Genomic DNA, 15,148 nt, shown 5'->3' with positions numbered 1-15,148 from the left:
TGTGCTGTATGGCTAGTGTATTTGTCAGTCTTAAAGGGTCTGTGAGTTGTCAGCTGTGCAAGTTGTATAAACAGTAAAGCAATTTTAGGAGAAAAACAAGTTAATATCTAGAAAGAAGCCAATATTAGTTGATCGAAACATCATCCCATGCTGGCACAGACAACATAAAAAGTACAAAAGACACGTAGCTTCATTATGATAAATGTTTAAATGTGAACCAATGCTACCTATTAAGTTGTGTGAACTATATATGCCCCAAGAGTCATAGCATTCACATTGCTATCAGTTGGGTTGCCATTTCTAGGAAGAAGAATTTAAGTGATCATTATGAGGGTAAACAGTAGCTTTGACTTAAAATTGGCTTGTGACTCCAACCAAAATACAATAGAAAATACAAGTTTCAACTGGTGCAGAAGCTGTTTATTCCACGCAATAATGTTAGATCTACTGGTGTAAATGCAGAGGTTGGCGGGACAATGTCTTTATTCTTTCATTTTTCCTTGATATTGACTAAAACCAGTTAGACAACTTGCTCCCAGCCTTCTGCCAATGCTGTTTCTAAGTTAGAGGTTAGATGGTGCAGAACTGTGCACCTGAATGGACTTAATTGTTTTCACAATATGGCTACATTTGCGCCATGTTGTGAAAAATGTTGCCAAAGTTTCCACAATCCAGATAGGATAGATTTGATTTGATTTATTATTGTCATATGTATTAGCATACAGTGAAAAGTATTGTTTCTTGCACACTATACAGACAAAGCATGCCTTTCATAGAGAAGGAAACAAGAGAGTGCAAAATGTAGTGTTACAGTTATAGTTAGGGTGTAGAGAAAGATCAACTTAATCCAAGGTAGGTTCATTCAAAAGTCTGATGGCAGCAGAGAAGAACATAGAAAAGCTACAGCACAAACAGGCCCTTCGGCCCACAAGTTGTGCCAAACATGTCCCTACCTACCAAGCTTACCTAACCCTCTATCTTACTAACTTCCATGAACATATCCAAAAGAGTCTTATAAGACCCTATCGAATCCGCCTCCACCGCCACTACCGGCAGCCGATTCCACGCACCCACCATCCTCTGAGTGAAAAACTTACCCCTAACATCTCCTCTATACCTACTCCCCAGCACCCTAAACCTGTGACCTCTTGTGGCAACCATTTCAGCCCTGGGTAAAAGCCTCTGAGAATCCACTCTATCAATACCTCTCAACATCTTATACACCTCTATCAGGTCACCTCTCATCCTTCGCTTCTCCAAGGAGAAAAGACCTAGCTCTCTCAACCTATCCTCATAAGGCATGCCACCTAATCCAGGCAACATCCTTGTAAATCTCCTCTGCACCCTTTCTATGGCTTCCACATCCTTTCTGTAGTGAGGTGACCAGAACTGGGCACAGTACTCCAGGTGGGGTCTGACCAGGGTCCTATACAGCTGCAGCATTATCTCCTGATTTCTAAACTCAATTCCTCTATTGATGAAGGCCAGTATTCCATACGCCTTCTTAACCACAGCCTCTACCTGCAACGCTGCTTTGAGCGTCCTATGAACCCGGACCCCAGGACCCTTCTGATCTTCCACACTGCCAAGCGTCTTACCCTTAATATTATATTCTTTCATCCTATTCGACCTGCCAAAATGAACCACCACACACTTATCTGGGTTGAAGTCCATCTGCCACTTCTCCGCCCAGTCTTGCATCTTATCTATGTCTTGTTGCAACTGCTGACATCCCTCTACACTATCCACAACACCACCAACCTTTGTGTCATCAGCAAACTTGCCAACCCACCCTTCCACTTCCTCATCCAGGTCATTTATAAAAATCACAAAGACCAAGGGTCCCAGAACAGATCCCTGGGGCACTCCACTGGTGACCGACCTCCATGCTGAAAAAGACCCATCTACAACCACTCTTTGCCTTCTGTGGGCAAGCCAGTTCTGAATCCACAAGGCAATGTCCCCTTGTATCCCATGCCGCTTCACTTTCTCAATAAGCCTTGCATGGGACACCTTACCAAACGCCTTGCTGAAATCCATATAAACTACATCTACCGCTCTTCCCTCGTCTATGTGTCTAGTTACATTTTCAAAAAATTCAATTAGGCTCGTAAGGCATGATCTGCCTTGGACAAAGCCGTGCTGGCTATTTCTGATCATACTATTCCTCTCCAGATGTTCATAAATCCTGCCTCTCAGGATCTCCTCCATCAACTTACCAACCACTGAGGTTAGACTCACTGGTCTATAATTTCCCGGGCTATCACTTCTCCCTTTCTTGAATAACGGAACCACATCCGCAATCCTCTCATCCTCCGGAACCTCTCCCGTCTCCATTGATGACGCAAAGATCATCGCCAGAGGCTCAGCAATCTCTTCCCTCGCCTCCCACAGTAACCTGGGGTACATCCCAACCAGTCCCAGCGATTTATCTAACTTGATGCTTTTCAAAAGCTCCAACATATCCTCTTTCCTAATGTCCACATGCTCAAGTGGACAAACAAGCTGTTCTTGAGTCGGTTGGAATGTGATCTCACACTTTTCCCGACAGAAGAAGGTGGAAGAGACAATATCTGGGGTATGTGGGATCCTTAATTATGCTGGCTGCTTTGCCGAGGCAGTGGGAAGTGTAGACAGAGTCAATGGATGGGAGGCTGGTTTGCGTGATGGATTGGGCATATGAGATAGCTGATGTGGTACCCATAGTTTCATACGCTATGGTGAAACTCCCAGTGTGAGTTAAAAACTGATAGATCAAAACTTGCAAACTTTCACGATAATGAGTAGCAAGTTGAAAGCAATAATAACTTTGTCATACTGATTCCAGATACAAGCAGAAAAACATTTCTTTGTGGGGGCCGTTTAATCCTTGCTCAGACTAAACATGAAAAACCAGAACAGAATTGCGTGGGGAGGCAAAATAGGTGGATGAATCAGTTATTAGGCATAATTTTCTGATTTTATGCTACTATAATTTATAAGAACACTGGGATATATACCTTGCCAAGAAAGGCTGACAAATCCTTAACTCTTCACCATAACTCCTCATCAAAGAACTATCTGGGTTTATCATTCAGTTTGGTCTGAACCCAAATAAGGTTCACTGAACTGTATTACATCAACCAATTCAGATTGTAGTCATAATTACCCTACTAACCACCCATCAGAATCCACAGAAGTGAAAGAAACACAGCTTTTTTCATTAAAGATGTCTGACAATATCAAATTTTAAAGGCAGTTAAAATTCAGCATTATCTGTTTGCTGATTGTTAATTTACAGTTCACATCACTATCTCAGATTGCTATGAATTAGTGAGATTGAGTTAGGATTAGATTCTTTGGATAGCTGACATGTAAACTAACAGCATTGGATAGCTAGTCTAATGACTAGATTAAAGACATGTTTAATGTTTATTTATTAGTGTCACAAGTAGGCTTACATTAACACTGCAATGAAGTTACTGTGGAAATCCCCAAGTTGCCACACTCCACTGCCTGTTCAGGTACACTGAGGGAGAATTTGGCATGGCCAATGCACATAATTAGTATAGCTTTTTGGACTGTGGGAAGAAACTGGAGCACCCAGAGGAAATGAGGAAGAACATGCAGACTCTATGCAGACAGTGACCCAAGCCGGGAATCTGATGCTATGAGGCAGCAGTTCTAACCACTGTGCCTCCGTGCCACCCATTAGTCACAAAATCCAGTTCTGTAGTACTATGGGACAGTGTTATAGATGTCATTTTGTTATCATTTTTGGCAGGACTCACAGAACTTGTTTAGGGTAATAGCCGGCACAGTGGTTAGCACTGCTGCCTCACAGCGCCAGGGACCTGGGTTTAATTCCCGGCTTAGGTCACTGTGCAGAATCTGCACATTCTCCCCTTGTCTGCGTGGGTTTCCTCCGGGTGCTCCGATTTCCTCTCACAGTCCGAAAGTCGTGCTGGTTGGGTGCATTGGCCATGTTAAATTCTCCCTCAGTGTATCCGAACAGGTGCTGCAGTGTGGCGACTAGGGGATTTTCACAGTAACTTCAGTGCAGTGTTAATGTAAGCCTACTTGTGACACTAATAAAACAAAACAATAGTGTGGACATTAAAGCAAATGCTGCAAGTATGCAGAGCAGGTAGATTGTGATATCGGGCAGCATGAAGCATTGATTTTATGAAAGCATTGCCAATCTGGACCTCGCATTGCAGTTAACACCATCTCTAAAGCACAGATAGCTGAACAGACAACCAGAAGGACGCCTCCCATATTCCCCCCTCTCCCCCCTCCGCCGCCACCACCAGCACTATTTAAATGATCATCGGTAACTTTCAGGTTAGTTGCTGATTGCTTTCTACTGGCTCTATTTGAGTTTGTAAAAGTTCTTGGTGTTTTGCTAACTGCCGATGAAGTCTGTAGAGAGTGGTGCTGCGTGGGAACCAGGCATGGTTATAACTGCAAGGCACACCACTTGCTACTAGTCATGAGGTAAATAGCAGTAGAGGGTGACACGGTGGCATAGTGGTTATTAGCACTGCTGCCTCAGCGCCAGGGGCCTGGGTTCGATTCCCAGCTTGGGTTACTGTCTGTGTGGAGTTTGCACATTTTCCCCGTGTCTGCGTGGGTTTCCTCCGGGTGCTCCAGTCTCCTCCCACATTCCAAAAATGTGCAGATTACGTTGGTTGGCCATGTTAAAACTGCCCCTTAGTGTCAGGAGGAATAGCTAGGGTAAATGCATGGGGTTATGGTATAGGTCCTGGGTGGGGTCGTGGTCAGTGCAGACTCGATGGGACGAATAGCCTCCTTCTGCACTGTAGGATTCCATGATCCCACTGGGGCTGCACCCTGAGAAATGAATGATGCAAAAACAACAGATAAGAGGCCAGGCTGTTTTCAGAGCAGAATGGATGATGAGAAAGGGAAAGACGACTCTCAAAAGGGACCTTCTTCAGGAAGCACTTCTCTCAGAATCATAGAATCCCTACAGTGCAGAAGGGGGCCACTTGGCCCACTGAGTCTGTGCTGACCACAATCCCACCCAAACCCTATCCCGGTAACCTCACATATCTACCCTGCTAGTCTCCCTGACATTCAGGGGCAATTTTCCATGGACAATCCACCTAACCCGCACATCTTTGGAATATGTGAGGAAACCAGAGCACCCGAAGGAAACCCACGCAGTCACGTGCAAACTCCACACAGCCAGTGACTTGAGGTCGGAATTGAACCCGGGTCCCTGGCACTGTGACGCAGCAGTGCTAACCACTGTGCCGCCCCATGTTAGCAGGAGCAGTGTGTGCGTCATCTGTAATTCACCAAGAAAGTGATCACAGAATTCTTCACCCCTTGCAACCAGCCTCAGCAGGGCGAGGACAGCATTGAAGATAACTATTACCCTGAAATTCTTCATGTTGGGATTCTTAAAGACTGGCACAGATAAAATATCTAACATTTCCCAGTTCACTATCCTTGCATCAGAAAATTGTCAGAGAGTCTTTATACTGGGAAAGGGGAGCTCATTTTGTTCTCTCTGAACAGAGATAATTAGGAGTGTGCATGTGACTTTGCCAGCATAGTGGGCTTCCTCATGATGCAGAGTTCCATGTACCACACTCAGGTGGCTTTGTGGGCATCACATTTTAATGCTGAGATGTACGGAAACCACAAAGGTTACCATTTCCTGAATTTGTAGTTGGTGTGTGACCATATTCACGACATTATGCTGGTGAATGCCCACTATCCTGGCAGCAGTCATAATGCCTTTTTTCTACACCTGTCTGCTGCTCTCAGTACTTGAGCCACCATATCACCACCATATGGAGGATAGCTGTGTGCAACAACAGCTATCTGTTCTACAGCTGGTTCATGACTCTCCCTAACAGCCCAACAAAATGTGGCTAGCATTCATATCATCAGAGTTATGCTGCCAACAGAAACATAATTGAGTCGATGATTGGGGTGTTGAAGCAACAGTTCTGCTGCCTGTGATACTCAGTACTCAATGGAGTGTGTGTCCTAATTCCACTATATCTTCCATAATCCAGCCATTTTGAGGGCACAGCATTTGCTACCAGGGATATGATGAGCAGTTCAGGAAATGAAGGATAAAATAGACAGCCAATCCAGCCACATCCCAGCTGGTTTGTATAAGGAAGCCTATGTTCGGCCAAACAAAACACAAATCCCCATTGTAAATAGTCACACACCTTCACATCCCTCTGTTATGCACCATCACAGTGATGTCTTGGCCATAATCTAGAAATAAAAGCCATGACAACCATTCCCTGTTAGCTTTATCTAATAAAGCACCCAATATTTCATTCACAACTATTCACCCTTGTACAACCTTTTCCTGCCTGTCCCATCTGGTCTAGTGCTGTTATGCTGGACTACCTCAATTATTGCAGCATGGCTGATGGAAGGCTGTTTACTTTCAGTCGGGAAGGTTACACGTGGCCTCGCAGAATACTCTTGAATAACTCTAGCCTTAAAAAGCCAAACTTCAGGCTGCACCCTCTTGGCATGGGTACCAGTTGGGACTGACTGGCTGGCAGCAGCAAAGGCAGTGACAGAATGGCAATGACAGGAGAATGAATGCTGTCATCCTGAGGTGGCACGGTGGCACAGTGGTTAGCACTGCTGCCTCACAGTGCCAGGTACCTGGGTTCGATTTCCACTTGGGTCACGGTCTGTGCAGAATCTGTACCTTCTACCCGTGTCTGCTCGAGTTTCGTCCCGCAGTCTGAAAGACGTGCTGGTTAGGTGCATTGGCCATGTTAAATTCTCCCTCAATGTACCTGAAGAGGCGCCAGAGTGTGGCGACTAGGAGATTTTCACAGTAACTTCTTTGCAGTGTTAATGTAATTCTATTTGTGATTCACAAATAAACTTTTGAAAGGCATGGCAGATTCGTGGTCCATGGAGTCACTGACACTCTCCTGGAGAGACACCTCTGGAATCTTTGTCATCTCCTTAATCACAGATTGATAGACTGCTGTCATAGCCTGAAAGGCCTTTGAGCACTGGCAGATGTCCATTGACTTCTGGTGGGATTGTGGGGTGAGCGTAGCTGGAAAATCCCACTCATAGAATCTGACTTAGATTTTTAGCTATAGCCACGATGACAAAATGCTATTTGATTAGTGAAGTAGTGACAGTAAAGAAATCAGATCACCTCGTTATTTACTATTTGGCTCTACCTGATGTTGGTTCCCTTGCAAATCAATTATTATAGGAAATTATTTTCTAAAGGTACCCAATGATTCAAGGTCGCACATTTATTTGATGTGAATATTTCAGGAAGCCTGACCTATTCATAATGATGTGGAGATGCCGCTGTTGGATTGGGGTAAACACAATAAGAAGTCAAACAACACCAGGTTAAAGTCCAACAGGTTTATTTGGTAGCAAAAGCCACTAGCTTTCGGAACAGGTTGTTCCTTCGTCAGGTGGGTAGGAGTTCTGATCACAAACAGGGCACAAAGACACAAACTCAATTTACATGAATAATATTATATATTATTAATATATAATAAAATGAATGCTTACATTTGTGAAAAAAACATCCTTTCATAACATCAGAAGCTCCCAAAATGTTTCAGGGCCATATCTTTTGAAATGTAGTTACTGTTTTAATGTAAGAAATAGTGTAGTCACTTTGCACATAGCAAACTCTCAGAAGCAACAATATAATAATGACCAGATAATCTGTTTAGTGATGTTGATCGAGGGATAAACCTCAGTAAGGATGCAAAGAATAACTCTCCTACTCTTTTTTGGAATAGACTGCCTGAGAGTATCAATAGGGTCTCAGTTTAATGTCTCATCTCATAAAGACACCTCCAGAACTGCAGCGTTCCTTCAGTAGTGCAATAGGGTGTCAGTCTAGATTTTTCTGCTCAAGCCTTCTGAGTGGGACATTGTGGTGAACCATCGTTGGTTCCCACTGTGGGATTGTTCTAATGTTGTTGTTGGGCTAGGGTGTTCCCACTGTGGGATTGTTCTAATGTTGTTGTTGGGCTAGGGTGGGATTGATACACCTGTGGTTGTTACTGTTGTGGCACATCCCAGTTGGGCTCCGCCTCCTGGGAGAGGTATAAGACCCCCTGCTCGGGCGGGACCTCGTCAGTCTGGGATAGTGTGTTAACGTTCTATTAAGTTCCATTGTTAGACAATAAAAGCCTTCTGTTACCGAAGCTTCGTGCCTCGTGTTCAATTGATGCGCATCAATTTTATTGTCTAACATTAAGCTCTCGACGGAAGGGAAAAAGAAAGGAGAGTATGGAGCAAATCCTAAAGCCAGAACGTCTGACGCTAGATCCACGTGCGGTGGGCGCTTCTAACACCTTCGACCACTGGCTGAAGTGTTTTGAAGACTACCTGGCAGCCTCCGCGGCGGTCACCACAGATGATGACAGACTCCGGGTCCTCCATGCGAGGGTAAGCGACACAGTCTACCTCGCGATTCGTGCGGCCACCACTTACCCGAGGGCCCTCGAGCTTTTAAAAAAGCGCTACACGAAACCTCCCAACGAGATCCACGCTCGTTACCTCCTCGCTACACGACGTCGGCAGTCGGGCGAAACCATGGAGGATTACGCCAATGAGCTCTTGCAGCTTGCCTGAGCCCCGGAGATCGGCGCCATCGCAGAATGTACCGGGATCCCCTGCACTACTGCTTCATCAGGGTCAACCGGCCTGTGAGTCCGTGGGAGAACAGTTGGACGCTGTTTTGGGGAGAACGCCACCGCAAGCACCTACTCCGGTGTCACCGCCGGTATTGAGGAGGTCACAATGACGGTGCGGTCCTCCAGACCGTCTGAACTTATAATCTGTTGACATTTTAGTCTGTTTTCGTACCCCGCCAGCCTTTGTTCTCAAAGGAGGGGTGAATGTGGTGAACCATCGTTGGTTCCCACTGTGGGATTGTTCTAATGTTGTTGTTGGGCTAGGGTGTTCCCACTGTGGGATTGTTCTAATGTTGTTGTTGGGCTAGGGTGGGATTGATACACTTGTGGTTGTTACTGTTGTGGCACATCCCAGTCGGGCTCCGCCTCCTGGGAGAGGTATAAGACCCCCTGCTCGGGCGGGACCTCGTCAGTCTGGGATAGTGTATTAACGTTCTATTAAGTTCCATTGTTAGACAATAAAAGCCTTCTGTTACCGAAGCTTCGTGCCTCGTGTTCAATTGATGCGCATCAGACATGAACCCATAACCTTCTGATAGTGTGGGTCAGTGAGATGGGGAGTGATAAATGGGGCACGGCAGGGGCCAGGTCTGATTTTGGTAACTAAAGAGATGGAATCAGTGGTAATAGAGTGGGTAAACACAGTAAGGAGTTTAACAACACCAGGTTAAAGTCCAACAGGTTTATTTGGTAGCAAAAGCCACAAGCTTTCGGAGCCTTAAGCTCCTTCTTCAGGTGAGTGGGAATTCTGTTCACAAACAGGGCATATAAAGACGCAAACTCAATTTACAGAATAATAGTTGGAATGCGAATACTTACAGCTAATCAAGTCTGAAAGAGAGAGCATTAAGACAGGTTAAAGAGATGTGTATTGTCTCCAGACAGGACAGCCAGTGAGACTCTGCAAGTTCAGGCAAGCTGTGGGGATTACAGATAGTGTGACATGAATCCAATATCCCGGTTGAGGCCGTCCTCATGTGTGCGGAACTTGGCTATCAGTTTCTGCTCAGCGACTCTGCGGTGTCATGTGTCATGAAGGCCACCTTGGAGAACGCTTACCCAAAGATCAGAGGCTGAATGCCTGTAACCGCTGAAGTGCTCCAACCTCCTCAGAAGACAAACACGGGACATGGTGGACAGAGTACCGTTCGTCGTCCAGTACTTCCAGACGGTGGGAGGAAACCAAAGCATCCAGAGGAAACCCACGCAGACATAGGATGTGCAAACTCCATGCAGACAGTGACCTGAGGCTGGAATTGTACCCGGGTCCCTGGCGCTGTGAGGCAGCATTGCTAACCACTATACTAACGTGCTGCCATCCAAAGTGTTTCTGCCTGGTTTCGAACCAGGGACCTTTCGCGCGTGAGGCGAACGTGATAACCACTACACTGCAGAAGCAGCTGTATAGCCATCTGTCTCAAATATTAAACAGCATGTCTCTTCTGCTGTCTGCAACAGGCCAGGCACAGGTCATCCCAAGCAGCCAGTCTTTGTAAAACTCAAAACATTCCACGATTGGACAATGTTTGCTGCATAATTCTCAGTGTGCTAAAAGTTATTCTGAAAACCCATTTAAGATTGTCAAGGCCTTGATCTTTGCAGACAGAAAGAACATGGACACACATTTCACCTGTTTCAGCTCAACAAAATAAATGACAGCAATCTGCTGGTTCATTCCTCTGGGCAATGCCTTGACCAATCAGAGTCAGGCTCCATAGTTTGAATTTCAAACAATGCTTGGAAGTTAACTGTCAGCTACCATCAACTGCTGCATTCTCCATGGTAACACCTCTACCAGAGTCCACTTGCCAACCAATCAGTATTCTCTTCTCATACAATATAAATTTGTTGATTTCCTTTATCAATGTCCTGATGAGAGCAAGATGAAAAGCTCCAACAAAAAATATATCTTTTACAACAATACTCAAGTTCTGTGCTACTAAATGACTATTAAAAATAAGCACACATAATATGGAAGTTGACCTTGAGTCTGCAGATTGTCAGGGACAGCATTTCAATTTGGAATAGGATGGGTTCAAAGATCATACTTTGAAAGACAATAAAAACTATTTCCAGAAATGTGAGGCTTGGATAGATAGAAGTGGAAGTACATGAAGGGAGTCCCACAGATCTGGACAATAACAGAAAAGAGTGACCTGGTCCACATTACTCAATGCTGCAAAGTGATCAAGGAGACCAACAGAGAATATAGACCACAATCAGTGAGGGTTGGGACATTGGCCAGGTGCATCTTGGGATGTAAGCAGGGTGGTGACTAAATTTGAAGGGTTTGTAAAAGGAATATTGACAGAGATGGGCATTAAAATGGAAGGGAGCAAACAGTTAAGAGAGGAAATTGAGGTTGGGGATGTACAGTACTTGTAGAGAACAAATGTAATCAGTTTAGATAAAATGTAACATGTTTGGATTTTCAAAAGGCCTTTGATAACGTAACACATGGTGAACTGATGACTCATTTGAAAGCATGTGGAGTCTTGGGAAAAGTAGCAGAAAGGATAACATCCTGAGTATAAAACAGAAAACAGACGGTAGGAGTTAAGGGCAGTTACTTACACTGCCCAAAAGGTAGGAAGTGGTATTCCATAAGGAGTGAGGATGGGTTCTCTGTCGTTCATAACATATATATAAATGAGTTGGATTCAGGATTTGGAAATGCAATTTCAAAATTTGAGGACCGCACCAAATTGGGGAGTACAGTTCATACAAAGGACAATTGTGACAAAATACAAGAAGGCATTCATAAACTTGCAGAATGGACATGCAATTTCCACTTAATTTAAACATAGAGAAGTTCAAGATGGATCATTTAGGAAAGAAAATAAAAATTCCACAAATTCCTTGGAAAGTCTGAGTCTATTTGGGATAGAGGACCAGAGAGATCTGAGGGGACAAGCTCACAAACTGCTAAATGAAATGATTAACAAGGCCACTGAGAAAGCAAGCAGCAAGCAAGTGCTTGAGGCATCGAAAGAGGGATTAAATTGAACAGCAGAAAATTAGAGGTAAACTTGTGTAGAACCCTTGGTTAGACCAAATTTGGAGTACTGTGAATTGTTCCGGTTTTCATAACATAAAATAAAGAAAATAGAAGTTGCAAAACATATTTACAAGGATAAAACCAGGATTGAAAGGCTTTAAGTTTCAGGAAATATCAAATAGGTTGGAGGTTACCATTAACTGGAAACTGAACTGAACCTTATAAATACTTTGGCTACTAGAGCAGGTCAAAGGCGAGGAATCCTGCAGCGTGTAACTCACCTTCTGATCCCAAAGCCTTTCCACCATCGACAAAGAACAACTGAGGAGTGTGATGGAATATGCCTGGATGAGTGTAGCTCCAACAACAATCAACAAGCTTGATAAAATCCAGGATAAAGCAGCCCACTTAACTGGCATCCCTTTCACATACATTCATGCCCTCCACCACTGATACACAGTGGCAGCAGTGTCTACCATCGACAAGCCACTTTCCATCCTGGCTTGGAAATATATTGCCGTTCATTCGCTGTTACTGGGCCTGGGTGGGATTGTTGTTGGTGCAAGCTCGATGGGCCAAATGGCCTCCTTGTGCACTGCAGCAATGCTATGATTCTAAGTGCTGAATCCAGCTTGGGATACTGTCTTATAGGTTGGTCAGACAGACACCACTGGAGCAGCCTGTCACAACACATAATCTCAAAATTGGAGAGTTCAGCTCTTAGTTTCTGATAATTGTTTCCACGTTTTAGTTGACAATTTCACTCTTTTTAATGATGTTTTCAGTGGCTATAGAAGGGCAAACAGATATTCAGGTTTCTTGCCAAACTGTTGGAAGGTTTTTCAGTTTTGGTACAGCTGACAGATGTTAGCTTAGTCTAAGTATCATAGATCCATCCTTTCCAAAGGATTATTTCTTCTCACAGAAATGTAACCCAGATAAGGGCAATTAATACAAAAATGATATTTATGCAGCAAGATACCAGCTTAATTCTAATTGAATACCAATTCTTTCTTTTCATTTTAGCTCACGCTGATGCCATCTGCAACACTCGGTACATGAAGAATGCCACTGAAATCTCTTGCTATCAAATAATCCGAGCCCCTGGCTCTTACGCATTCCTCAGGACGTCCAGCTGAAGTTTCTCCAGTTTGGATTTGCTGATGATCAGCACCATCTCTGTGAACAAAGAGAACAAAGAACAATACAGCACAGGAACAGGCCCTTCGGCTCTCCAAGCCCGCGCCGCTCCCTGGTCCAAACTAGACCATTCATTTGTATCCCTCCATTCCCACTCCGTTCATGTGGCTATCTAGATAAGTCTTAAACGTTCCCAGTGTGCCCACCTCAACCACCTTGCCCGGCAGCGCATTCCAGGCCCCCACTACCCTCTGTGTAAAATATGTCCTTCTGATATCTGTGTTAAACCTCCCCCCCTTCACCTTGAACCTATGACCCCTCATGAACGTCACCACCGACCTGGGGAAAAGCTTCCCACCGTTCACCCTATCTATGCCTTTCATAATTTTATACACCTCTATTAAGTCTCCCCTCATCCTCCGTCTTTCCAGGGAGAACAATCCCAGTTTACCCAATCTCTCCTCATAACTAAGCCCCTCCATACCAGGCAACATCCTGGTAAACCTCCTCTGTACTCTCTCCAAAGCCTCCACGTCCTTCTGGTAGTGTGGCGACCAGAACTGGACGCAGTATTCCAAATGCGGCCGAACCAACGTTCTATACATCTGCAACATCAGACCCCAACTTTTATACTCTATGCCCCGTCCTATAAAGGCAAGCATGCCATATGCCTTCTTCACCACCTTCTCCACCTGTGACGTCACTTTCAAGGAACTGTGGACTTGCACACCCAGGTCCCTCTGCGTATCTACACCCTTTATGGTTCTGCCATTTATCGTATAGCTCCTCCCTACATTATTTCTACCAAAATGCATCACTTCGCATTTATCAGGATTGAACTCCATCTGCCATTTCTTTGCCCAAATTTCCAGCCTATCTATATCCTTCTGTAGCTTCTGACAATGTTCCTCACTATCTGCAAGTCCTGCCAATTTTGTGTCATCCGCAAACATACTGATCACCCCAGTTACACCTTCTTCCAGATCGTTTATATAAATCACAAACAGCAGAGGTCCCAATACAGAGCCCTGCGGAACACCACTAGTCACAGGCCTCCAGCCGGAAAAAGACCCTTCCACTACCACCCTCTGTCTTCTGTGACCAAGCCAGTCCTCCACCCATCTAGCCACCTCCCCCTTTATCCCATGAGATTCAACCTTTTTCACCAGCCTACCATGAGGGACTTTGTCAAACGCTTTACTAAAGTCCACATAGACGACATCCACGGCCCTTCCCTCGTCAACCATTTTGGTCACTTCTTCAAAAAACTCCACCAGGTTAGTGAGGCCCTCTCACAAAACCATGCTGACTATCGTTAATGAGTTTATTCCTTTCTAAATGCGCATACATCCTATCTCTAAGAGTCTTCTCCAACAACTTCCCCCACCACGGACGTCAAGCTCACCGGCCTATAGTTACCCGGGTTATCCTTCCTACCCTTCTTAAATAACGGGACCACATTAGCTATCCTCCAATCCTCTGGGACCTCACCTGCGTCCAGTGACGAGACAAAGATTTGCGTCAAAGGCCCAGCGATTTCATCTCTCGTCTCCCTGAGCAGCCTTGGATAGATTCCATCAGGCCCTGGGGATTTGTCAGTCTTTATATTCTCTAACAAACCTAACACTTCTTCCTTTGTAATGGAGATTTTCTCCAACGGTTCAACACTCCCCTCCGAGACACTCCCAGTCAACACATCCCTCTCCTTTGTGAATACCAACGCAAAGTATTCATTTAGGATCTCCACTGGTATCCACTGGATATCCACTGGTCTTCCAATCATTGCTCACTTTGCTTCATGCAAGCAACCCTTTCAGCCATTTGTCGCCATAGATGGAAAGTTACCATAAACATTAATTTCTCTTCCACTTTCAGGTGATATGGAGAATTTCCAACATTTTCTGTGGGATTGACAGTTCTGATCGTCAAGTCTTTGTTTGGCATGAAGTAACCATTGTCATAGAAAAAAGTTGGTAAAAGAAAATCGAATCAAGAAGTTATATTGGCCTAGATTTTGTTGCCAATATATCACAAGTTTACTTGCAGCCACTGTTATTAATGTATAAATCATCCAGCAACTTGTAGTGATCACTCTTGAATTATTAAACCCCATGATCTGCTGGACAATTTGAGCCATGCCACAGTTAGCTTCACAAAAGCATCCTCTGCCTCCCCAATGGTTTGATAAAACTATTGCGTTTGTGCATTGTCAGTGAAGTCTGCCACTGAATTTCAGGGCTGCTTTAACAAGCTACATATGAGCAAATATTTGGTTGATAGCTATTCAAAAGTCCTTGCAGTCCTCCCATTCTGATGTCTGATTATTTCTGAAATG

At 44.5% G+C, this 15,148-nt stretch overlaps 1 non-coding gene across 1 annotated transcript; it reads right to left on the bottom strand.

Annotated features, from left to right (window-relative positions):
- Positions 1–10,000: 10,000 nt before the first annotated feature.
- On the bottom strand, positions 10,001–10,073 carry trnav-cac (transfer RNA valine (anticodon CAC)). The gene has a single exon. It is a non-coding gene; the product is annotated as a tRNA-Val (tRNA).
- Between the last annotated feature and the right edge of the window lie 5,075 nt (positions 10,074–15,148).

Source organism: Mustelus asterias, chromosome 25 (genome assembly GCF_964213995.1).
Source record: "Mustelus asterias chromosome 25, sMusAst1.hap1.1, whole genome shotgun sequence".
NCBI lineage: Eukaryota > Metazoa > Chordata > Chondrichthyes > Carcharhiniformes > Triakidae > Mustelus > Mustelus asterias.
This window is presented reverse-complemented; position numbering and strand designations above follow the sequence as displayed.